Below are 25723 nucleotides of genomic sequence, written 5' to 3'. Positions count from 1 at the left end.
GTATGTAGGTTCTTCAAAAAATTAAAAATAGAATTACCATATGACCCAGCAATTCTACTTTTGGGTATTTACCCAGAGAAAATGACAATACTAATTCGAAAATATATAGGTATGCTCATGTTCACTGCAGCATTAAATATGACGCGCGCGCACACACACACACACACACAACACACACACACACACACACACACACACACACACACACGTACTCTTTAGCTATAAAAATGAAGAAAATCTTACCACTGGCAAGAACATGGATGGATTTGGAGGGCATTATGCTAAGTGAAATAAGTCAGACAGAGAAGGACAAGTACTGTTATGATCTCACTGATATGTAGAATCTTGCAGAAAAAAATAACCAAGCCATAGACATAAAAGAACAGATTAATGGTTGCCAGAAGGAGTAAGAGGGGAGATGGACAAAATGGGTAAAGGAGATCAAAAGGTACACAATTCCAGTTATAAAATAATTAAGTCATGAGGATATAATTACTGTGCAGCATGGTGATTACATATAGTCAATAGTACTGTATTGTGTATTTAGAAGTTGCTAAGAGAGCAAATTTTAAAAGTCCTCATCACAACAAAGAAACTTTGTAACTAAAAAATTTATGGTTTATATTTAAAAAAATCAACATCATTTGAAATTCAAATTGATATCTTGATCAAAAACAAAAAAATACATTACTGCTTCTCAGTATTTGCAGCATCAAGTTATAGTAAAACACTTTCATATTGCTCTTGGTAGTGTAATTAGGTGCCTCAATTCATGTATTTGGTTATGAATTCCTAAGTTTCAGTTGAGTTAGATACAATTATATTCTGAACATTTATACTAATGATTTAAAAACATTAAGATGTTAATTTGGTAAATTAATGATTACCATCATCAAAAACTTGACACCTAAATGAAACTCAGTGGTCCCTTACTCACTTGGAGCTTCGTTCTGCTATTAGCATCGTACATGAAAATCTCACTGCATCAAAAGCAATCAGTATTTTAATGGTTCAGAACATTGCTCATTCTATGAAATGGAGGAACATGGGACACTATAGTTACAGTTCTTGAGTTATACTAAAATTGATAAACTGTGACATTTGGAGGATCCTTAGACCTATTTATACACTGTCAAGGGAACTGATAACTTTTATCACTAGTCATCTGTCTTGTGCAAAGGTTTCATCAATGAGAGTTATTTCTAATATCTCTTAAGTTAATCAAAATCTGGTGAAAATTTTTGTAATAATAGTTAAAGATATAAATAACAATCTCTGGAGTGTATCGTATCCTGTTTAAAGTACCTGCTAATTAATAGTATGTGGATTTAAGATTAGAGTTAGCTTATACACAGATGGATACATCACACTTTTTTACTCAGGTTTGTTTGTTTTTTTTTTTTAAAGTAAATTACCATACGGGCAATATAACAGCTATCTATTGAGTAGTGCATATTTGATGTTCTGCCTGATTCTGATAATACTCTTCCAAGTTTTTCTTGGAGCACTGTCCTCCTTTGTTCTTATTCCATGAGGTGAAATTGACTTCATTAGTTCTCATAACAAATATATATACCTGATTTGTGAATCAGGCTTGACCACTTAGAGCCTTTGATTCTTCAGAATGAGACGATTTATTTAGAAAAAGACAAATGCTCATGATTAAACCAAGCCAATCAGAGCCAGAGGCTCAAACTCAGAATTTTGTTGAAACTGCTGAGAAAGTGAGGTTTGTTTTATTTTTGTCATTTAATCGCAGTTGTGAGGATGTAAAGAGGAAAGCAGAACTTTGAAATACTTTAAGGAAAAATCTTCATGGCATCAATTGAATGATTATCCAGTGAGGCTTGAAATGTTGGAGTTTTTATTTATAATAAGACAATATATTCTGTATTCCTTATATGTAGTATAGATATATATATGCACATAAATACATTTTATATACAATACAAAGACATAGTGTCTATGCAAATCGATGTTATAGATGCAATGTGAATCACTGTTCAAACACAGTTTGGCTGGAATTTACAATTGCCCTGGGTGGATTGAGAAATGGCAGCCAGTACCAGGAAAAAGGAGAAACCAAGGCTCCTTCCAGATGACAGCCAGGGAACACAGGGTTAGTTCTCCTGAACATTTTAGCATTATAGGATTATAGACGCCCCAGTCTTGCTTTCTCCCTAACTTTGGTGCTGGCTTTCAGAAATCACTTAATTTAACCTGTTTCAGTTCCCTTATCAGCATAAATATGGGGTTGGATTAAATGACATGTGAAGGCATTTTGGTTCTACAATACAAGATGAGCAACACTTAAAGCATATATAAAAAGAGCTAAGGTCGACTTTAGGAGATATAAATTATTGAACCCAGGTGTCAAAAGCCAAAGTCAAGTTCGAATGCTAAAGTCAAGTTCAAATGCTAGATTGGAAGGTTTTTTGTATGAATTAAAAATGTGTAGGTGGTAGAAATTATTGTCACATGGAAGAAAGGAGAAACCTGAAATCCAGTTCCAATCTAGCAGCTAGCCAGCAGTGTGCTGGATTTTTCAGGCTCAAGTCTCTTATCAGTGAAATGAGAAGAAATGAGCAGCATAATCTGGAAGCTTTGCACACATTTGCTTTTCTGTGAGGGCAAACCTGGCCAGTAGTGTACTGCACTGGGCAGGACCAACTCGGGGAGCAAGTGACTAATAGCTGATATGATTTCTTAATCAATGGTAACAAACTGATGTGAGGTTTAGTCATTCCTTAGTCGTTTCTCTGGGCTTAGATAGATACTTCTTATTTACTTAAATTCTTTTTTATATCTAAAACTTGTCCTCCCCTCATGAAATGTCATCACAGCCCTATATCTAAATCACCTCTATGCTAGCTCTGGTCAGCATTGCATTGACGACCTTCACCCTCTCTTTCTAAGTGGTATTCGTATTATTTTATATTTCCATTTATGTCTGTAACATTTTAACATAACTCAGATTAGCTATCAAATCTCTTTTCAAAAACTCTTTTATAGAGAAACCCTAACTTTTAGCAAATGGATATATACCATTGGGTGAGAGATAAAGTGCTTGATGAACAAATATCTAATTTGCATATAATTTTTTAAATCTGTGGAAGTGTTTCCTGCTATTCAAGGTTTTATTATTATTATTATATTTAATGTTATCTTATATATTATATGTTAATATTTTTATTGTTAAGCAAAACAAAGACATTAAATATATTTTAAAGTTTTATTATATGTTAATATTTTTATTGTTAAGCAAAACAAAGACATTAAATATATTTTAAAGTTTTATAAATTTTAACTTCACATTTGGATTAAAGGGTAACATTACAAAATACCTAAGTCAGAATATTTTAGTCATTAGTTCTAAAATTATGTTTGCTACTAATTTAAGTCAGCCAGATATTCAAGCATAACTCTCATAATGCATTGTTAAAAATTAAAATTATATATGAAGGTAATAGACTCTAGAATTGTCAGTTTACATAGTAATTAAATGTAATAATATGCTCTCTAATTAGAAACTGATTAAGAATGAATTGTGTCAATGTTCCATATATTAATGGTTAGTGATGTTTTACATCATTAAAAATAAGAATTTTTATTTCTCCATAGTTTGTTTCACTATAGATGTAGTCCTACTAAACATATTTTCTTTCCATACCATTATAGTGACTTTTTAAAAATAACAAAAACTTGCAAGAAAACATATGTCCCCAAATATGGTACTGTTTAGAAAAATCTATGATGCAGTCATATAGTAGCCATGTGTAGGAATTTAATGTGATGTGAACCTACAAATTGTGATATAGGAGAATGCTAAGTATTAAAATTTGTTCTGGAATAGTAATGATAAATAATATCATAAATATACAGCAGTTACTAGGTAGGTGCTTACTATGAGTCAGGTGCAGTACAGTAGTCTAGATATTACCTCATTTAATCTTCACAATGTTGTTAATTAGGTACTACTATCATCCTCTTTGAACCTGAAGCCCCAAGAAATAAATAGATTAAATAATATGCCCAAGGGCACATGCAGTGTATCACTGAACCCTTACTTCTGTCTATCATCTATCTATCTATCTATCTATCTATCTATCTATCTATCTATCATCTATCTATCTATCTATCATCTATCTATCATCTATCTATCATCTATCTGTCATCATCTGTCTATTGTCTATTTTCATTGGCAGTATACTGTTTGAATATGAATAAATATGGAGCAAACTTTTAGAGACTCATCAGGATGATAGCTATGCAGAATTAGTGTGTGTGTTTGTGTGTGTGTATAAAAGTTACAGTCAACAGTTTAGTGATTAACTATAGAAAACTTGCATTAAGTTCCGTTAGTCAGGGTAAATATGTTGGCAAAATCTTTGACCTTTAAAAGAAAATGGAGAAAATTTTAATTTTGTGGGACTTCCAAATATTTCAGTGAGAAATATTTCAGCCTCCAGATTGAGACTAATGACTATTCCCCATATCTTAGTTAAAACTGTATTTCATTTTCTATAACCTTCTTATGGAATGTAGTTTGATTAATAGTCATAGTACTATTTAAAAAAGAAATTAGAAATCAACTTCAGTAAATTAGCTTATAATGCAATTTTTTGACCTTTTATTTAATCTTACTTATCAGATATATTAATATGAAAATGGGACAGTCAAAAAATGTATAGAAAAAGAATTGCTGTGAAAAGAAGAAAACTAATTTCTGTGCAGAAAGAACAACACGTAATTTCCAAAGCAGTAATAAGATAAATTAATGTTAAGGATTAATCAGGGAAATTTTCATTTAAACAAATTTCTTAACACAAAATTATGAAAATAATAGTATCTTTCAAGTGTCTGTTGCTTTACAGTTTTTAGTACCTATTTATATGGTGATGATTTTTTAAAATCTGATTTTTAACCCCCGAACTGTGCCATAATGGGACTGCACATGTTTGTGTATGTTCCAACTGAAGAAATCAGGGCCTGGGGATATTAAAAGATTTGCCCAAGGTCACAGAGCTGGGTCTAGGAGCCAGTGCTTCCCAGAATCTACTGTTGTTTTTGGCATAATTCACTGCTTCTCAATGGAAATTATGATGCAGAAATGTTGTACCAAAGAGAATATTGTCAAACTTAGTAGAAGCTAATTAAAGTGCAAAGTATTCTTAATATAAGATTTGATAGCAATTTGTTTTCAGCAGCAAGTTACAGGTAATTTTGCAGTTATCTAAATGGCTTTTTATTTCTGAAATTGTGTTGTACTGACTGCTATTTTCTTGCTCTTTGCATTCTTTGTCATTTTTAATATCTTTAGTGATTTTGAAATATTTGGTGCTGGATCATTCTGCTGCAAATATGACCTGTCATTCCAACAAATGGACTGATTGAATCTGTCACACTGGTGGGATTTATAGTAAATTCACCACAGCACAAGTAAAACCATTAGAAATTGCATTGGTTTAAATGATGAATATAAGAGCCCTTGATTCTATCAGCAAGATGGCTTATATTTTCCCTCCAAATGACCATGGAGAATCTTAAAATTATATCAATTTTAATGTGCATATGTTGCTATGTTGATTTCTATTTCAGATCAGTAACATGGTTTTGGCCTCAGAATCTCTATATTAAAATAATTTATGGGAAGAATTAATGAGATTTTGTACTGCAAAGTATTTTGCTTTGAAAACGATACATATATGTATATAAAATATTTCTTTTGGTATTTAATTATGATATATACACACATATACATACATTAATGTGAATAAGCTACTTTTTATTGTACATATTAGAGTTCTTTGAATCATTTATTTACTTTAGCTTTCAGACTGTCCCACGATTGAAATGGAAAAAAACTTAAGTTGTTAATCAAGACCTACACCCTAGAGTAAGTTCTCAGGTATTGATAATTTAGAAAATAATTCAGTGGTTTTGGTGTTATCATTGTTCATATACTACTTGCTATTCCAAATAAAATATTTTGAGTCATATTCATGTCTAAAATAAAAAAAGCAAGCTAAATTTTTCAATTCTTAATACATAAACATTTTTTTCTCAAATATGAAAACATTTTATTATTTCATATAGATCAAATATAATTTGTTTTATGTTGTTTGTCTCCATATACTTGATCACCTGTATTTTTTAAATTTTTCAGATTTAATGTAGTCATGTTTCACAGTGTATTTTACTTTGTTAACTGAGCAGTTCAATTTGATACTATCCCTATCTGAATACTAAAACTATAATAAAAAACCATTTTAATAGTCTTGTAAAACAGAGCACATAAAACAAGAACATTTATTTTAGTTGAAGACATGTGCTAATTTTTTATTGAGAAATGCATTAAACATTGATACATCCAACCTCTGATTGAACCTTCAGACTTGTCACATGTAGGGGCTGTTGAAGATTTATTGCACAATATAAAATTAAGCATATACAGTAAACTTGATAGTAAATGACCTTTGCAGACAGGAGACTGCCACAGAGGAAAGTTGCACAATAGAACGGGATTTGAAAAACATATTTAAAGACATTCAAAGATGAGTGATGGAAACTGAGAAACATAAAGAGAAAAAAATATTCTCCAGTGAAATAGATATACAGAAAATGTACTTTCTAAAATGAATAGATGTTTTTAACATCCCTAATTTATTTGTTATACAACAATCCACTAAAGAACAGGTGTTTAACGCCAAGACATAAATATGCCTATTTAGTCATGTCAGTTTCAAAAAGTACTAATGAAATATAAATATGAAGAGAACTGTTTAATCCATAAAAAAGTACAAGTTAATAGAGCAATAAAGACTCACATAAGGATGAATATCATATGTCAAAAGTAGGGCACACTGTGATGTGATAAGAGGTTGATTTCATTGTGAATTGAATTTAGTGCATACTTCATTCTATTTTTTGTCCATTTCGCTCTCCTCTCCTCTTCTTTCCTCTCTTCCCCTCCCCCCCTTCCCTTCCTCTCTTACTTTGCAGTCTGATTGCCCTTTTTGGCTTGAAGGAAAGTGCTCTTGGCTTTCTGCAACTCAGGTGATCTCTGTCTTTCTGTCTCTCTCTCCTTCTGTCATTCTGCATGGTTCTCATTTTGAGGAGTGTAGCTGGAGTATAGTCTGTGAAGTCCCAGAATGACTCACAGAACTTCTTTCAGTTCTCCGGCCCCATCTGACTCTGAGAGCTGAAAACCCAGGGTGCTTTCTCCACCTCCTGTTTTTGGTGTTCTTTCTATCTATCTATCTATCTATCTATCTATCTATCTATCATCTTATCTATCATCTATCATGTATCATCATCATCTACCTATCCATCTATCATCTATCATTTATTTTTTTCAGTTTTATTGAGATAATTAACAAGAAAAATTGTATATTTGTGATGACTTGACATATGTGTACTTTGTGAAATGGTTAGCACAATCAGGTTAATTAACATTCATCACCTCACATTGTTACCTCTTTGTGTGTGTGTGTGTGTGTGTGTGTGTGTGTTGAGAATGCTTAATGTTCACTCTTTTAGTGAATTTCAAGTACCTAGCTATAATCACCATGCTGCATACTGTATATTATATCTCCAGACTTTATTCATAGCATAAATGAAGCTTGTACCATTTGACCAGCATCTCCCCATCTTTCCATCCCCCAGCTCCTGAAAACAACCATTCTAATCTCTGTTTTTGAGTTTGACTTTTTTAAAGACTCCACATATAAGTGAGAACATGCAGTATTTGTCTTTCTAAGGCCGACTAATTTTATTTCACATAATTCATCTGAGTTCATCCATGTTGTTGCAAATGATAAGATTTCCTTCATTTTCATGGCTAAATATTTCAGTGTGTCTATATCTACATATCTATCTGTCAATCATCTATATATCAGTTATCTATCACCTTAATCATATATATCCATTTATAAAAATATACATTATATATTATACTAATTGTAATTATATCTATTATATTTTCTATTATAATAATATCTATATTTATATATCTCTCTATATAAAACATCTTTTTTATTCATTCATTCATCCACAGATACTTAGGTTGTTTCCATATATACATCTTGGCCATTGTGAATAATGTTACAATGAACATGGGAGTGCAGATATCTCTAGATACTAATTTCATTTCCTTCAGATATATACACAGAAGTGTAATTGGTGGATCATATAATAGTTCTATTTTTAATTTTTTGAGGAACCTCCATATTACTTTCCATAATGGCTGTACCAATTTACTTTCCTACTATCCATGTACAGAGTTTCCCTTTTCTCCACATTCTTTCCAACACTTGTTATCTGTTGTTTTCTGGGTAAAAGCCATCCTAACAGGTTTAAGGTGATATCTTACTGTGGTTTTGATTTGCATTTTCCTGGTGATTAATGTACTTGTTGGCCATCTGTAAGACTTCTTTGGGAAAATGTCTATTCAGATCCTCTGCTCATTTTTAAATAAAAAACCTGTTTTAGCTAATGAGTTATATGATGCCCTTATATATTTTAGATATTAATAATCGATCAGATGCATGGCTTGCAAACATTTTGTAGGTTGCCTTTTTATTTTGTTGATTGTTTCCTTTGATGTGCAGAACTTCATTTTGATGTAGTCTTGTTTGTTTAATTTTGATCTTGATATCTCAGCTTTTGGTGTCATATCCAAAAATATCATTTGCAAGAACAATGTCAAGGGGCTTTTTCTCTGTTTTCTTCTAGGAGTTTTATGGTTTCACATGTTATATTTACATCTCTAATCTATTTCGAGTTAATTTTTGTGAGTGGTGTAAGGTAGGGATCCAGTTTCATTCTCTAGCATGTGAATATCCCATTTTCCCAACACCATTTACTGAAAAGACTGTTGCTCCAATTGTGTTTGGTTTTGGTATTTTAGAGATGTTACTCCACTGTTTACTTGCTTACACTATTTCTTCTTCTTCTTCTTTTTCTAAAAGATGCTATATTTTATTACAAACTTAAAAACTATATAGGCAGAAAATAGTTATATTTTTTACAATGTTCATTTCTTTCTTGAGTTCTCGTCACTACTGAGAGAAAAAGAATATTTTCTTTTTTTTAAGTTTTTATTCAAATTCCAGTTAGTTAATATACAGTGTAATATTAGTTTCCGGTATACAATATAGTGATTCAACACTTCTATACAGCACCTGGTGCTCATCACAGCAAGTTGCTTGCACTATTTCTGATGAAAAATCTCTTGTTATCTTTAATTTTGTTCCTCACTGCATTACACTTCATTATTTTCTGATTGCATTTAAGATTTTAATCATTGGTTTTCAATATTTTAATATGTTGTGATATGGTGTAGTTCTGGAGTTCACTGAACTCTTTGAATCTGTAGGTTTATACTTTTCATCATATTTGAAATATTGGGGCATTATTTCTTTAAATATTTTTTCTGTCCCTATGGCTCACCCTCCATCTTCAGGGGCTTCAATGATGCCAATATTAGACCATTTTTATATTTTCTTTCTGTGTTTCATATTGAATGGATGCTATTGCTATCTTCAGGTTCAATAATCTTACTAATCTTTTCTTCTGCAATATCTAAGTTCCGCAAATTCCACCAAATGCATTTTCCTTTTTGTATATCATATTTCGATATTTAGAATTCTGATTGTGTCTTTTTCTTATCTAACATGTCTCTAAATTTTTCAACATATGGAATACAGTTAAAACAACAACTTAACTGTACATATTTGTCTACAAATTCTAACATCTATGTTGGTTCTGGATTGATTTCAGTTGGTTGATTATGGATCATATTTTCCTGTTTCATTGTATGCTTTAAATTTTGATTGGGTGACAGATTTGAAATTTTACGTTACTGGGTATTGAAGTTGGTTTTTTTTCCACATCTGTATGTATTCTTGAGATTTATTCTGGGATGCAGTTAAGTTACTAGGAGACACTTTGGTATTTTTATGCCTTGTTTTTAAGACAGGCATCCGTAGCTCCAGGCATCATTTGGCAGTGTTTTTTTCTTCAGAATCCTTCATAAGCTAGGAGACCTTAGCTTCCAGAAGTAAAACTGTTTTAAGTTCTTCATCTTCCCATGGATATATTTAATACCTATTATCTCACTTCTTTCTATTGATTTTGTGGACATTAAAAATCACAAATACAAAATATGTATTCTTGGAACATATTTGCCTACTCTTTATTTATTTAATTTAGATTGATTTATTTGCCTAATTTATTTGTATTTATTCTCTAATATATCACTGGTATTTATCAAAAGTTTTTTTAAACATAGTGGTTTTGTTTTTATATTATAAAATAAATTCAATTATAACTTTTAAATGTCAGACTTATAGTTAATATATTTTAAATCGTTCCTTCAGTTGACTCTTTTCTGGACTTAGAGCACTGCTATGCAATAGAAATGTAATGTGAGTCACAAATGTGAACCAAAAATGCAATTTTAAATTTTCTAGTAGTCACATTTTAAGAAGTGCAAAGAAACAGGTAAAATTTTTTGATAGTTTATTTTATTTAGCATGTCCAAAATATTATAATTTTAATATATGATCTCTAAAGATGAATAATTTTTTTCATATTAGTCTTCACAATCCAGTGTATTTTATACTTACAGGATATCTCAATTTGTATTAGCCACACTTTGCATGTTAGGGGCCCATGTGGCTTGTAGCTGTTCTAGTCTATAGCAGGGACCCAGACAATAATATTTTAAAAGAGAAAAACTTTCTACAGATGCTGAGGTACTGGTAAGTTCAAAGCCAGTCCTGATAAATGGATGATGTTTAAAGATCACAAATAAAATGTGCAATTATTTCCACTCAAGTATTTTAATAGATTATTTTTTTGCCTCCAGATTACTTTTTTTTTTTGCCTCCATTCAAAGTAGCTTTCTCTGACAACTATTTTTTTACATGAAAGAAACCATAACAATCTTGTCTTTATAATTCTTTCAAGTATGTTCCCATATTGAGATATCTCAAAAGGAATAGGTATTCTCAATTTCATTTCATTATGATAAAGAATATAAATGGTCTCACCAAGATATTCTAACCATAGGTCAATATATTCCAAGATTAAGTTTTAGAATTATAAAATTTAGTCTTATATTTTGTTTAGCTTCAGTTTGTAAGCTTCCCCCCCCCCCCCCCCGTCCCCGGCAAGTAATGGCAATTTCCTAATTTTCATGTTGGGGTGCCTGGGTGGCTCAGTCAGTTAAAAGTCTGCCTTTGGCTCAGGTCATGACCCCAGGGTCCTGGGATCATCTGGCATCAGCTCCCTGCTCACTGGGGAGTCAGATTCTCCTTCTGTCTCTGCCTCTCCCCCTGCTTGTGATGTCTCTCAAATAAATAAAATCTTGAAAAAAAATTTTAAAACATTTCATGTTGAAATTTTTAGTACTCTATTGATACTTTAATTGAAGCTTTCTGACTTATTTTGAAGAGATAGAGGACTCATTAACAAACATGTTTATTTATTAAAGTAAATTTTTTCAAAGAATCAAACATTTTAAAATTTCAATTTATGAAAAGAACAAAGAAAGTGTGCTAATGTGATTTATTTTTGTATCACTATTAATGGCATAAAATTTTTGTAGTTTTGTAGTTTGTTCTGTGGATTTCCTTACACTGTGTATGAATTTATGTAAATCTCTATCTGTAACTTTAGTTGACCGACATGGGCTCGATTTCACGATCCTGAGATCATAACCTGGGCCAAAATAAGTCTGATGTTTAACCAACTGAGCCCTCCAGGTGCTCCTCTTTTATTATTTTAAAAATTAGTGCCCAATATTAAAATGTATTCTGACCATGTATAAAAATATAATAATTATATAACTTTTACACACCTTCTGGTCTTCTTAGAGGTGTACCAATTCCTATGAAGATTTCATTAATAAATACTATACTTATTGGATATTCCAACATATTTTTGTTTTATTCTATGTATATTTGCTTTCCTACTCAATACAAAATAAAATTACTAAAAATGGTAAATGAAGAGATAAATAGTATACTTTGTAAATCTGTATTAAACCATGGAATGGTGCAAACTTGGAAATAAATGCAGGTGCTTGGTATGCTTATTGGTATTTTGCATAGTAGTAATTAGCTGTCAGGCCATTTAGTGAATTTTCTTGACTCAAAGTTCTGATACTGTGATTATTGACATTTTCCATCTGGGTATTTATAGTTTTCCATAGAAAAGATTTTATTGACATATTTTTGTTTTAAGTTAAAATTATTTTTAGCCCTATTTAAGTGGACATGAGTTGTGAAACACAGGAAGTTTTATAGAATTACTTGTTTTTCAGTAATGGAGACACTTTGGCAAGTGGTTTTCAAATTAAAAGGGATTCTGAAAATCCAGTTGATCTATGAACTTTCATTTGCCAGTAGTGTAAAAAGTGGATAGAAGAAGCCATTTTCTAGTACTACTATGGTAAACATCAGTATTCTTGAAACTTAGGCACTGGAGAAGTGGTAACTCTATATGCTCTAGTACTGAAGAGACCTTTGCTTTGTCAATAGAAAAATATTATCCGGATGTGCTGTATGAAAATGGAAGAAAATTTTGAACTTTAAAATTTCAATAATGAGAAAAAATATTGATGGCATTTATTTTCATTTATTATTGTTTTCACTATAAATGGAAAGAAGGGATCATTTTAGCAGTGATTATCATAAAGAAGAAAGATTAAATGAATACAAAAAAATACAAAAAGATCATCAATATTGATTGAACAAGAATCTAGTATATAATAAGGTCTAGACAGGAAAGATCTAAACAGATATTTCCCTTAGTATTGTTTAGTAGTGTTTTGAGCAATATTTACTGAAGAAAAATTTGAAACTAACTCTACAGAAATGCAGTCTTTATGTTATTTGCATTTTATATAAACTTGTCTTTCAGTTTCCTGTTTACTAAAACTATATAGACTTTATTCTTTAGTATGAGTTTAGTGACTTTCAACAAGTATTTTGTGTTTTTGTTTTTTTTTATTAAAACCTTAACCCTTAAAATTAAAAAAAAAAAAAAACTTTTTAAGTTAGACCAGTTGGCAATTACATCTAGATTCTGATATCCTCGGCAAATGACATCCCATTTAGAATGATGCCTGTATAGCGTTATCCACATTAGGATTCACCACACATTTATAAAAAAGAAAATCTGTATTTAAAAATAAAAGTTAGCTTTATCCTAAGGTACAGTGTAAAAGTAAAAGGAAGGTAAACTTTTTGGATGGAATGGGTGTATTTTATCCTGCTGAATTTTAATCATTTGTATTTTTAGCAGCTTCCTACTTCTCTTGTTAGTTTGTTGTATTATTTCATAGGCCAGAATCATCAAACCTCCCAAGAGATAGTCTTTGGCCAGATTTGGCCAGAGCCTGTTTTACTGAGTATATGGTTTGGCCTCTTGACAAAGATGAATTGTTTGTTTGCTCATTTGTTTTTATTGCCCTAGGCCCATAGGATACTTCTTACAAAGTTGGCAGTCACTGTTTGTTTTTTAGGTGCCTGACCCTTTTATCCTTTGTGTCATCGCTCTGGGCTGTTGTGATTTCCTCTTACATCTTGGCATGCTGATTATTTCTCAGTTGTCCTCTGGCTGTTACCAAACCCTATGGTGATATCTCTCAAATCTTCTACTGTCCTGGCAACATTTGCAAAGGGCTGTGTAGAGTAATCTTCTGAGCATTTTGTAAGGTTTTTTAGAACATACTGTTTTTCTAGTGTACTTAATAGTTTCCTATGGAAGTTTCTTATTTCATAGACTTGTGTCAGAGTCATACTATCCTAGTCATCTCAAAAGTATGCTTATAAAAAATGGACACTTACATTTCATTGATTTATGGTCAAGTACAGTAGTTGATATCAACCATAAATGATAACTTTCATCAAAATCTATTGAATGACAAGTCAGGACTATGCTCATAGTTTTAAAAATTGCAATGACATTCATTCCTTGAACTTTCTTTTTTCTTTTTTCATCCTTAGTAATGAAGTTTTAAGCTTTTCCTTTGAATAACATGCTTTCATCTATTTTATCTAATTTGACCTTCAAACAATGCTATGAGAGAGAAACTATCCTATCAACATTTACTTCTTGACCCAACATCAAAAATATCTTTAAAAAACCTGATTTTTGTAAGAAAATATACTCAATTATTAAATATTATGGGATAATATGTAGTAAAATAAAGTATGCTAAAATGTTTTATGAACTGTTATATAAAGGTTAATTATTTTTGCTATTATTAATTATTATTATACATTCTTAATGGTCCATAATAGTATATTCAGTGTGAAGACAAAAAGTGAGTCTGAGTGAAATTAAGTCATTTTTCATTTGTGCAAGGACAGTGTTTTACTAGTGTAATACCATCTGGCTGACAGTTGTCATTAAAATTCATCATCACACCATACTCTTATATTTCTGAAATAAATTCTCTCTCTCCATAAAAAAGAAATAGTTGACAAGAAATGCAGCTGAAGTAAATTTGCTAGGTTTGTATCCAAGCTTTTAATTTACTTGACCTGAAATCTGTTATCTATAATATTGGGGTATAAAAGGGCATATCTGGAATGGTTGTTATGAATTAAATAAAATAACATTTTTATCTAGGAAGAATAAAAATATTCCCTTTTCTCAAATATTTGATCCCCCTTCCCACTTTCATTTTTAGCAAATGACCTTTTCTCATATTAGAAACCATAGATGAGTGTCCATCCTCCAAATCTTTGGGCCTGTGGTCATTTATACTCATCGTCTTTATTCCTTTAACAATGAAAGAAAACTTCTCATCTCTCAAAGGCAAAGTCCTCGCTTTTTCCCTTTGTTAATATTGAACTTCAATTTGTCCACCTCTTGTTAGTTTCAAGTTTTTTCTTTTATAACTGATTATTCTCAGTAACATTCAGACATCATGTGTCAGTGTGTTAATATCATCCACTTTGACTCTCCCATCACCTTCTCATTCTCTTCACTTCTTGACCTAGCCTGTCTCTTTCAAGGGCAAACTTCTTCAAAGAGTTGTTTACATGTGGTTATTGCCATTTCATCACGTTCCATTCCTTTTTCAACTAACTAAATTTTTTGCTTCTACTTTCATTGCTCCATCAAAACTTACCTGGCTAATATCACTTATCAAACCCCATACTGTTAAATTTAATGCACACTTTTTTCTGTCATCTTACAGGTCCTTCCAACAGCATTGCACACTATTGACTACTACTTCATTTTTCTTGCATTCTTTTACAATGGCCTCCGTAACACTGGTTTTCCTTTCATTTTTCTTTTTCAGTTTCCTTTGCCAACCCCTTCTCTTTTACTCAAGTGCTTCTCACAGCTAAACATATTGATCATCAAGTGATCTTCTAAATGCTCGTTATGAGTCAGTAGGCCTGCAGTGGGTCTTGAGACAGTACAGTTGACCTTTGAACAACCTGGGTTTGAAATGCACAGATCCACTTACACATGGATTTTTTTATAAATACAGTATAGTACTGTAAATGTATTTTCTCTTCATCGTTTCCTTAATAACATTTTCTTTTCTCTACCTTACTTTATTGTAAGGATACAGTATGTAATAAATATAACATATAAATTGTTAATTGATTATTAATGTAATTGGTATGGTTTCCAGTCAATGGTACACTATTAATTAGTTAAGTTTGGGAGGAGTTAAAAGTTATTTATAGATTTTTTAAAAAAGATTTTATTTATTTATTTAACACAGAGAGAGACAGCCAGTGAGAGAGGGAACACAAGCAAGGGGAGTAGGAGAGGAAGAAGCAGGCTCCCAGTGGAGGAGCCTGATGTGGGGCTTGATCCCAGAACACGGGGATCACGCCCTGAGTTGAAGGCAGACGCGTAACGACTGAGCCACCCAGGTGCCCCTAAAAGTTATATATAGATTTTTGACTCTGTGGGGTGTTGGTACCCCTAACCCCTATGTTGTTCAAGGGTCAACTGTATTTCTAGCAAGATTCCAAGTGATGCTGTTATTTCATAGACCACAGTTTGAGGAAATTTTCTACAAGATCACTAAAAATCCTCAAGACACACATGTAACTCTTATAACTTCTCATGAAGAATTCTCTCCCTTGGCAAACTCATCCGTTCCCTTGGTGTTAAATACAATACACATGTTTATGGTCCCCACATTTAATATTTATCCTGGACACCTTTTCTAATTTCCAGACCCCCAGATCAAGTTTCTACTTGGCATTATCTCTTGAATGTTTTATTGGCATTATAAGCTTCTAATTCAAAAGTTGAGATCTTAAGATTTTCTCCAAATCTTTCACTCCTCTTAATTATCCATTTCAGTCATGGTACCTGTATCTACTTAGGAGTAAAGCCAGAAATTTGGTGTCAGACTTTATCTCCTTTATCTGCTAAATGTAATCCTTTGCCAACTAATCCTTTTCCATATTTCACCTTCCTGCAAAATACATTCGAAGATTACCCACTTCTTTCCTCCTCAGAGTACCAACTCTAGTTCTAGTCTAGCTTCTTCAGATCTTAGCTTGAATATCCATTTTTAATCATATTTTTCATGACTGCTCCTACTAATAAAATAATAGAATTCATTTTGTAAATTTTTAATTTCATATGAATAATATATTTATGTTCCGTTACTCCTGCACAAGACTGTGAGCAAAACAAAAACAGATTATGTCAGTTTCATTTCACATTGTATTACCACCTAGCAGCATAGCTGGGCTTCAAACATATTTGTTGAATGAATGAATACTTCAACTGGGATAAAGATGAGAAGATAGCGTTTTAATCCACATATCTTGACCTTCTAACTCTGCAATTTATTCTGCCTGTGTGATACTTAAGTCACTCAAATTGAATTAATTTTCAACTGTCATTAATTTAAATAGCTGTTTGATTTCTCCCTTAGGCCTTAGCTGCTAGATGGAATAGTTCCCTATTTCTGAATGTCAGCAGGACACAGGTGTTCTGTAAATGGGCTCATTGAAAACCAGAATTTGGTTTTATTTTGTTAAAGAACAATTAATTACAAATGTGTAGACAAAGAACTGATACTTAGAGTTAAGAAATGCTAGAGCTACTAGATTATCTGATCAAAAGATGCCAAAATTATTTCTTGTCTAGTGCCAAGTCCATTAGCTACTAGTGACTGCTTGAAGTGGTAGGATAAGAATTAATTTTGCCACTTTGGGCACAGCGGCAAAGAGGGCTGGGATCTGTTTGCGTTGTCTGCCATATTTGTACAGTAGTAGATGGTCTTTGTGACATCTATTTCAACTCTGATTTGGTGCATAAATAAAGAACTTTAAAATCAGGAAGAATATTTGCTTTACTAAAGGCCCACTACTAGTTGTGGACAGAGTCAAGACTAGAATTTAGATTTCATAACTTTTAAATTTATTGTATAGTTCTCTTGCTTATTTCTAGAATTTATTTTGTTTTCCTCACAATATTTTTATATTTAGCTGATTATTCTAGAGAGTTAGTGTGTGTATATATTCTTTTGTTCTTGTTATTTGAATGGAAGAAAATTAAACATGCTCCTTTAATTTAGTATATCAGATTTTCATTTATTCAGGTACTAATAATATCCAAAGCAAAAAAAAAATTATCATTGAGTTAGTATCTTTTTATACGCTGGCAATGATCATTTTTAGACCCAAGTCTATTTCAGATGTGTCACTAGCAAATTCAACTGTATTTTGTAACTCTATTGAAAATTGCCTTAAAATTGCCAAATCCCTGCCCTATCTCTTTCCTTAGGAATGTTTTTCCTTGGAGTGTGGCCTGTTATTATGCTTATTTTTAAATGAAAGTTGGAATCTACTGCCACTTAGTAGGATTATTTAATCAGCATTAACATAAATAGATTAAGTTAGTTACTGCAATTGCTTTTAAAAACTTTAATAAACATAAGATGACAAAGCTATTTCCTCAACTCCACTAGGCTCTCAGCATTTCATTCACCCATTCTCAATGAAAAAAAAATTTTCAGACAAAAGTAGGAAAGCATGACCTTTTAATGGCTGTAAAGTAAGAATTTATACCTAAGATTTGCATTGTTAAAGTCTGAAGTGTTTTAGAAGGTGTGATGAATGAGATTAGACTCCCCTGTTGAAAGTTTAAGATTGCTCAGTGTTTAGAGAAATTAGGGAATACTCACTGAATGCAGGAAATCCTTTTTCAGAGAATAAAAAATTCTAGGAAAGTAGGGGTGATGGCAATTTCAATAACTAACAAAAACAGTGATTAAAGACACTTGAATGCAGCACAGAAACATTTCTTATTGTGTAATATTAAAAAAAATCTTTAATAGATTTGATGTCAAACTAACAAGAATATATCCTGTTTTTTTACCAAAATCTATACCTAATTTTGATCCTTGGAAATAAACAAATTGTATAGAGGGTCTAGGTACCAATGAGTTACTTTGTCTAGGAAGCAACATTTACCTGGGTCCTGCAAAGCAGGATTCTGAGAAGCCCAATTTTGTTGAGTCTCCCTAAACTTGTATTACACATTGGTCTTTATTTTGTAGATTCTCCAAGAGATGTCACATAAGCCTCAAGATAACTTCTAACTCTCAGCATTATCAAGCTATCCTGCCTCTGAACAACTTGCTTTGTGTCTTAGTGGTACCTCTTAAAATGGCAGTCAGTAGGATAATACTAGATAGTAGCACTTTGCACCTTTGCCTCACCTCCGTTTTTTTTTTTTTTCATTCTTGGCCCTTGGCTTGTACTTCTCAACTAAAGGATCAGCATTTTAATCCTTGCCTCAGGCTCTGCTTTCAATAGAATCTGTCCTAAACACTTCCCTGTTGTGAAAATTACCATATGTAAGTTCAAAAAGTTCTCAGAGGCTTTTACTGGGTCAATGTTAAACTCTGTTTTTAGGTATTGCAGTGTGATTATATCGTGTATATATATATATATATGGTATATATATATGTATGTATGTATAAATATATATTATACATATTCACACATGTATATATTTGCGTACGTATTATACTAAATAGTATATATTACATATAGAATATGTTTTTATATATAAAATAAAAGACTAGAAAGCTGGAGTTACAGAGAGTTAAGAAATAACTAATACAGGGGCGCCTGGGTGGCTCAGTCGTTAAGCATCTGCCTTTGGCTCAGGGTGTGATCCTTCTCTTGTGTTCCTTCTCTTGCTGGCTGTCTCTCTCTGTCAAATAGAAAAATAAAATCTTAAAAAAAAGAAAAAAGAAAAGAAGAGAAATAACTAATACAAATTTTTGTCAGTATCATTCTTCTTTAAATTTCATGTTAAGAGGAAAAGACTGATCGGATTTTAAGAAACACATTTTACAAAGAGCAGTATCCTCACTGAATAAGACTCCGTAAAGGAAGAAATCTCTCTCTCTCTCTCTTTTTTTTTTTTTTGTAGTGGTGTTATTCATTATTGAAATCCCCCAGAGCCCAGTAACTTGCTTGACACAAAGAAGAAACTCAGTAAAAATGTGATAGATGGATAAAAGAATAAGGTCTTAATACTATCATTGGAAGTTTATCAGTAATGGTTCCTATTATTATTTCCGATGTGATGATTGTCTTCTATGCTTTCAGGTTCATTTTGTTGTTAAATAGTTTCATTTGACATCTGAAGTAGTCTATTTTTACTTCAAAATAGCATCTTTTAAAATGTTAACTTTTCAATTAATGCCCTCTGGTATTATTTAATCTTTATTCAAAAATAATGTGATCATCTATGTAGGTGATACCATAAGTTTGTTGATTCATTTATCTCAAGCAACTGGTTAATTCCCTGATTTAAATTGGTAAAATTTGTTTTTCAGTTGGTTTAACCCCTGCTTAAAATGGTCTATCGTCTTGCTAGGGAGTCACAGCCAGTTTTATTTTCTTCTTTCTATAATCTTTTTAAAGTGTAATAGTGCTTCCTTTTGCATTTTCCAACTTAGTGCTAAATGAATTTCTCAGAAGAAGGTGTTGGGTAAATTTAGTGTTTTTACTGTTGCAGATGACTTATTTCTGACAGGCATCTATGTTTGAGTACTCAGCAATATTCATCAAGTACAGAATTTGTTTTCACTTATTTCCCAACAAATTCAAATTTCTCTCTTCCTGCAGATGTCTAGCTTAAAATCAGGGATATGAAGAACTTCTTGGAAATTCTATCCCTATTTGAAAGTAATGCTTTTGAAGTCTTTCCTCTAAGGAATATCAGGGGTATATATTTCTTGCATAACTTTTTATAGCAAAAAGGTCTGTAGATTTACCTGGCATATTAAGTCCTGAATAAGTATGTTGTGCAAATAAAATATATACTCAAGTGCTTTCTCAGAAACAGACCTTTTCCTGTTGAATTGCTGAGAGCAGCTTTGTGTTTTATTTGGAGCAATATAAAAGACTTTGAAGATTTTTAACTGTAACTGATTGTATTAAAAGACTAAATTATGGAGTTAAAATTTTGGTGTTCAAATGATAATTACAGTAACAATAAAATGAGTTAGCATTATGTTGTTACAAAACATATTTATTATGCACATTTTACCTGACTACCAGGCTTATCAGATATTGCAAGAGGGAATTTTACAGTGATGATTTAAATACATAAAACAGAAATAATATTTTTATTATTGTGCTTTGAGCTTCAGTCCATATGTAATGAAAAACATTTTGTTTAAGCCATGGTGTTTATCCAACTGTAGTGTCAGTTTTTTGGTTATATATTCATATTTCTGAATTGTGAGTCTCCTGAGGCAGATAAATATATTTTATTCATCTCTCCAGCCCCAGTAACTAGCATAATACTTGAGTGCCCAAAACACTTTTAATTTAGTGAATGAATGAATGAGTGAATGAATGAAAAATACAGAATTAAGATTACACACACACACACACACACTCACGTTAGGGAACAATATTACCTACATTGCCTTGGAAAAATCTTACACATGCTGTTTAAGGAATGTGACTTCTTGCCAAATTACCAGGTTAACTGGCACACACACAGATGGAGATTATTTTATATATGTGATAATGCTTTACTATTTAGCATAGGGATATAAAAGCCTGGGAACTGATATCTGGGATAAAACCCTTGAATCATGTGAACTTTTTCACATGGTGTTGCTCACAGAATTCAAACAGGATATGTCAGGCTGGGCCTCTAGTTCATGTCCTTTATCAAATCTGATTTAAGAATATCATAATTTCTTTTAGCTGCCATTTATAAATACTATTGGTAATCATGTCCATATCTGTTTAAATTTATCTATGCCCTCTTTTCCTCACTGTTGGGGCTAATATCTTCATATTAATTTCTTGATGGGTTGAGTTGCAACACCTTTTATTACTCATCACATTTTTTTTTCTAGCGTCCTTTTCTACTAGCTTTTCCATATTTTGTGAAAAGTTTCCCAGAAACTTTAAATCAGCCTTGCATTCATTGAAGGCAGGAAGGGTTCCTACTAATGGAAGACAGAAGTTTTTAATGATGATATATTTATATTTTCCTATGATTATAATTTATAATCAGATTTATAATTATTTTTGAAAAGCAGCTTTTACTTCTCATTAATACAACCTAAAGATATTTATTTTTATTTTCTAAAATACAGTTTCTAATAATTTTAATACTCTCTCTAGCCACAGAAAATTGAAATAGGAAATATCTAGGATTTTCTTTTTGGTAGTCTTTACAAATATTTGCACTTGACATGCTCTCATTTACAGCCCTCTAGATTAACTTACTTAGTAAGCATTTATCCAACTCTTGTGATGTGCCAGGTATTAAGTCTTAGAGGTATGACAGTGAGTTAAAACAAAACATGAGCTAATATTTTTGAGCTTAAATTTTTGAAGAGGTAGACAAACAATAAGCAAGTTTAATAAATAAAACATATATACATTATTATTATTATGACATAAAAGTATTAAGTAAAAGGAATGTAGTCTTTAACTCCTGGGGTGTCTTAAATCCCCTCCCAGACCCTCTTACACTTTTATTTCACAGCTCAGCAACTTATATATGAGAGTTTTTTCTTCCTTTTGGAAAAAAAAATACCTATTTTCTAAGAAGGTTGAATATAAAAAATTAAAATTATATGCAACTTTGTTGAGAAATGTTGCTTCCAAAAACAGGGACCATCATTTAATTGTTAAATGTTGTTAACCCTTAGCAAGGGTTAGTATAGAAGAATGCAGTATAAATGCCCCTTGAAGATCACTTCAGTGATATAATGCCCTAAGAATTTGGGAAAAGACAAATGACTGGATCTATATAAGGTATGTAGGATGAATAATTATGGTGCTGGTGTCATATGCCATGATGCCCCATTGGTATCCAGGTCTAGTCTGAGTGCCTTAGGACAAGTTTTAGAATTTAGATAATCTTGAACAGCTTAAACCTATGATTCTAGGTTTATATTAGCTACTTGCTAGAGCTTTTATTTTTTTTTAAGTTTTAATATTAATTCCAGTTAGTTACATACAGTGTTCTGTTAGTTTCAGGTGTACAATATAGTGATTTAACACTTTCATAAATCACCCTGCATTCATCACAGGAAGTGCATTCCTTAATCCCCATCACCTATTTAACCCATTCCCCCCTCCACCTCCCCTCTGATAACCATCAGTTTGTACTCTCAAACTGGTGTAGCTACTCTGGAAAACAGTGTGGAGATTCCTCAAAATATTAAACATAGAACTACCCTGCAATCCAGCTATTGCACTACTAGGTTTTACCCAAAGAATACAAAATACAAATTCAAAGGGATACATGTATTTCAATGTTTATAGCAACATTGTCTATGATAGCCGAACTATGGAAACAGCCCAAGTGTCCATTTACTGATGAATGATAAGAAAATGTGGGGGTGCCTGGGTGGCTTAGTCGATTAAGCATCTGCCTTCTGCTCAGGACATGATCTCAGGGTCCTGGAATTGGGCCCCATGTCAGGCTCCCCGCTCAGTGGAAAGTCTTCTTCTCCCTCTCTCTCTTCCGTTCCCCCCTGCTCAGGCTCTAGCTCTCTCTCAAATGAATAAACTAAAAAAGAACACCAAGAAAAAAGGAAGATATGATATATATATATATATAATGGAATAATTAATATGTACAATATATAGATATATATAATAATGGAATATTACTCCATCATAAAAAATGGATGGAGCCAGAGGTTTTGTTTTGTTTTGTTTTGTTTTGTTTTTTTAAAGATAATCAATTTTGGGGTGCCTGGGTGGCACAGTTGGTTGAGTGTCCAACTGTTGGTTTTGGCTCAGGTCATGATCTCAGTGTTGTGAGTTGGAGCCCTATGTCAGGCTCTGTGCTCAGTGTAGAGTTGGCTTGAGATTCTCCCTCTCCCTCTGCCCTTCACACTCATGCTGTCTCTCTCTCAAATAAACAAATCCTTAAAAAAAAAAAAAAATCAAGGATGCCTGGGTGGCTCATTCGGTTGAGTGTCAGCCTTCAGCTCTTGTCATGATCCCAGGGTCTTGGGATAGAGTCCCGCATCGGGCTTTTTGCTCAGCGGGCGGCCTGCTTCTCCCTCTCCCTGCCACTCCCCCTGCTTGTGCACGCTCTCTCTCTCTCTGGCATATAAATAAATAAAATATTAAAAAAAGAGAGAGAGAATCAATTTCACCTACTATGGTATAAGGAGATAGAATATGGAGTGGGGATTGGGACAAGAATGAGGTCATAGTGTGTCCATCGTGACTCCACAAGTTACATAATACAAGGGTCATCCAATAGGGAGGACATAATCCAATATCTTGGTAGACATTTGCACTGCAATCCTGAAAAAACTAATGGTAATTTGGAGCTGCTTAAAAAAAATCTAAGAGTAGCTTCTAATAGAGTTTTTAACTTCATTATATCTAATCTAATTGTTATAATAAACCAGTGGTTAAGCATGGTTACTCCTTGAGATGAGAATACTTAGCTTCAAAGAGGTTAAATAATTTCTTCAATCATTAGTTGGGTGCAGAGTTAAAATTAGCATGGAAGTCTGCTTGATTCATCCATACTCTTTTTCCCAGAAAGGTAGACTATCTTCATGGCCTTAACTCCTATTTTTTATTTTTTTAGTTCTTGAGAAACTTAGTGTTTCCCAAAGAGTCTTCTATTGAAAAACTCATTCAAAGGAATGTTGAAAAGTGCTTTCATAAAAAAGGCGTTTGGAGTAAAATGTTTGATTAATAAGGGCTAAAAGTTAAATAGTTTTTATGTGTATAATGCTGTTCTGAATACAGTAATCCCCCCTTACCTGTAGTTTCTCTTTCTGGTTTCAGTTACCCAGGGTCAACTGCAGTCCAGAAGCATATGATCCTTCTGATGTATCATCACAAGGTCAGTATCAGCCTAACACTACATCACAATGTCTAGGCATTGACCTCGTTTCATCTCATCATGAGGGCATTTTATCATTTCACATCATCACAAGAAGAAGAAGCGTGAGTACAATACAATAAGATATTTTGAGAGAGAGAGAGAGAGACCACATTAACATAACTTTCACTGTAGTATGTTGTTATAATTGTTTTTTTATTATTAGTTGTTAATCTTTTACTATGCTTAATTATATTATAAATTAAATTATATCATAGGTATGTATAAGAAAAGATGTATGTATAGAGTTCAGTACTACCCAGTTTCAGGCATCCACTGGAGGTCTTGGAATCTATCCCCTGCGAATAAGGTGGGACTACTGTATTTAAAATGCAAATACACTAAGGAATACACAAGAAACAAGTATAGTGTATTATTTATAATGAGGCCCCAGTTTTTATCCTATGAACCTCTTTTTTTGTGGTGGAATATTCTGAGATTAGTGTACTAAGGAACATAATTTTCAGAATGCTGTTTTAGACCAGAGTTTGCCTAGAAAATGTAAGCTAAAATAATCAGCAATTTATTTTTATTTTTTTAAAGATTTATTATTTTAGGAGAGAGAGAGAGAGAGTGCACAAGCGTGCAGGGGGAGGGGCAGAGGAAGAGGGAGAGGATCCTCAAGCAGACTCCCACTGAGCACAGAACCCAATGCAGGGCTTGATCCCAGGACCCCGAGATTATGACCTGAGCTGAAATCAAGAGTCGGATGCTTAACCGACTGAGCCACCCAGACACCTCTAAAATGAGCAGCAATTTAGAAGACTAAATGAATTCAGGATATCATATTTATTTCCACTTAAGTGTTTACTTATTAATTATCATAATTACGGTCCCAAATTTTTCAATTTTTTAGGTAAACAACAAAGAAAACATGAATACAGTTATAGCTTCATATAAAATCAACAAACCTCAATTGGTTGTGATGATGAACTCTATTACTGTTAAATAAGCAAACACTAAATTCAAAACAGAATTAGTATAGGCATTCTACTACATTGCTGACCACTGATGGATATTGATCTCAATATTGTTACCATATATGTAAATTACTAGGTTGTATACCATCAATTCAGAGTAAATGCATAATAAATACACTTATATTAATATGTGCAATGTATTTCATGTGTCAATTTCCAGAACTCATTTGAAAATTCAATCATATATGTAAAAAATATTCGAAAGTAAAAAGTAGTGACATTGGGAGGCTATCGCATAAAGTTTATCTGGAAACTTATTAGTAACCCGCATAATTTATCACAAACAAAATTCTCAAGTCGAATAATAATGCTTGGATTTTCCCCGCATTGTT

General features: G+C 32.3%; 1 long non-coding RNA gene across 1 annotated transcript in view; it reads left to right on the top strand.

Moving 5' to 3' along the window:
• LOC123797948 (uncharacterized) overlaps window positions 1-25723 on the top strand; it is a 253800-nt gene that overhangs the window by 47294 nt on the left and 180783 nt on the right. Inside the window, exon 3 of the long non-coding RNA XR_015725818.1 lies at window positions 24315-24372. This is a non-coding gene — a long non-coding RNA (uncharacterized LOC123797948). The remainder of the gene's footprint in view (window positions 1-24314; window positions 24373-25723) is intronic.

Source organism: Ursus americanus, chromosome 9 (genome assembly GCF_024610735.1).
Source record: "Ursus americanus isolate L20-20 chromosome 9, mUrsAme1.1.p, whole genome shotgun sequence".
In the NCBI taxonomy this organism is placed as follows: Eukaryota; Metazoa; Chordata; class Mammalia; order Carnivora; family Ursidae; genus Ursus; species Ursus americanus.
The sequence above is the reverse complement of the archived record's forward strand: the minus strand, read 5'-3'. Positions and strand labels throughout refer to the sequence as shown.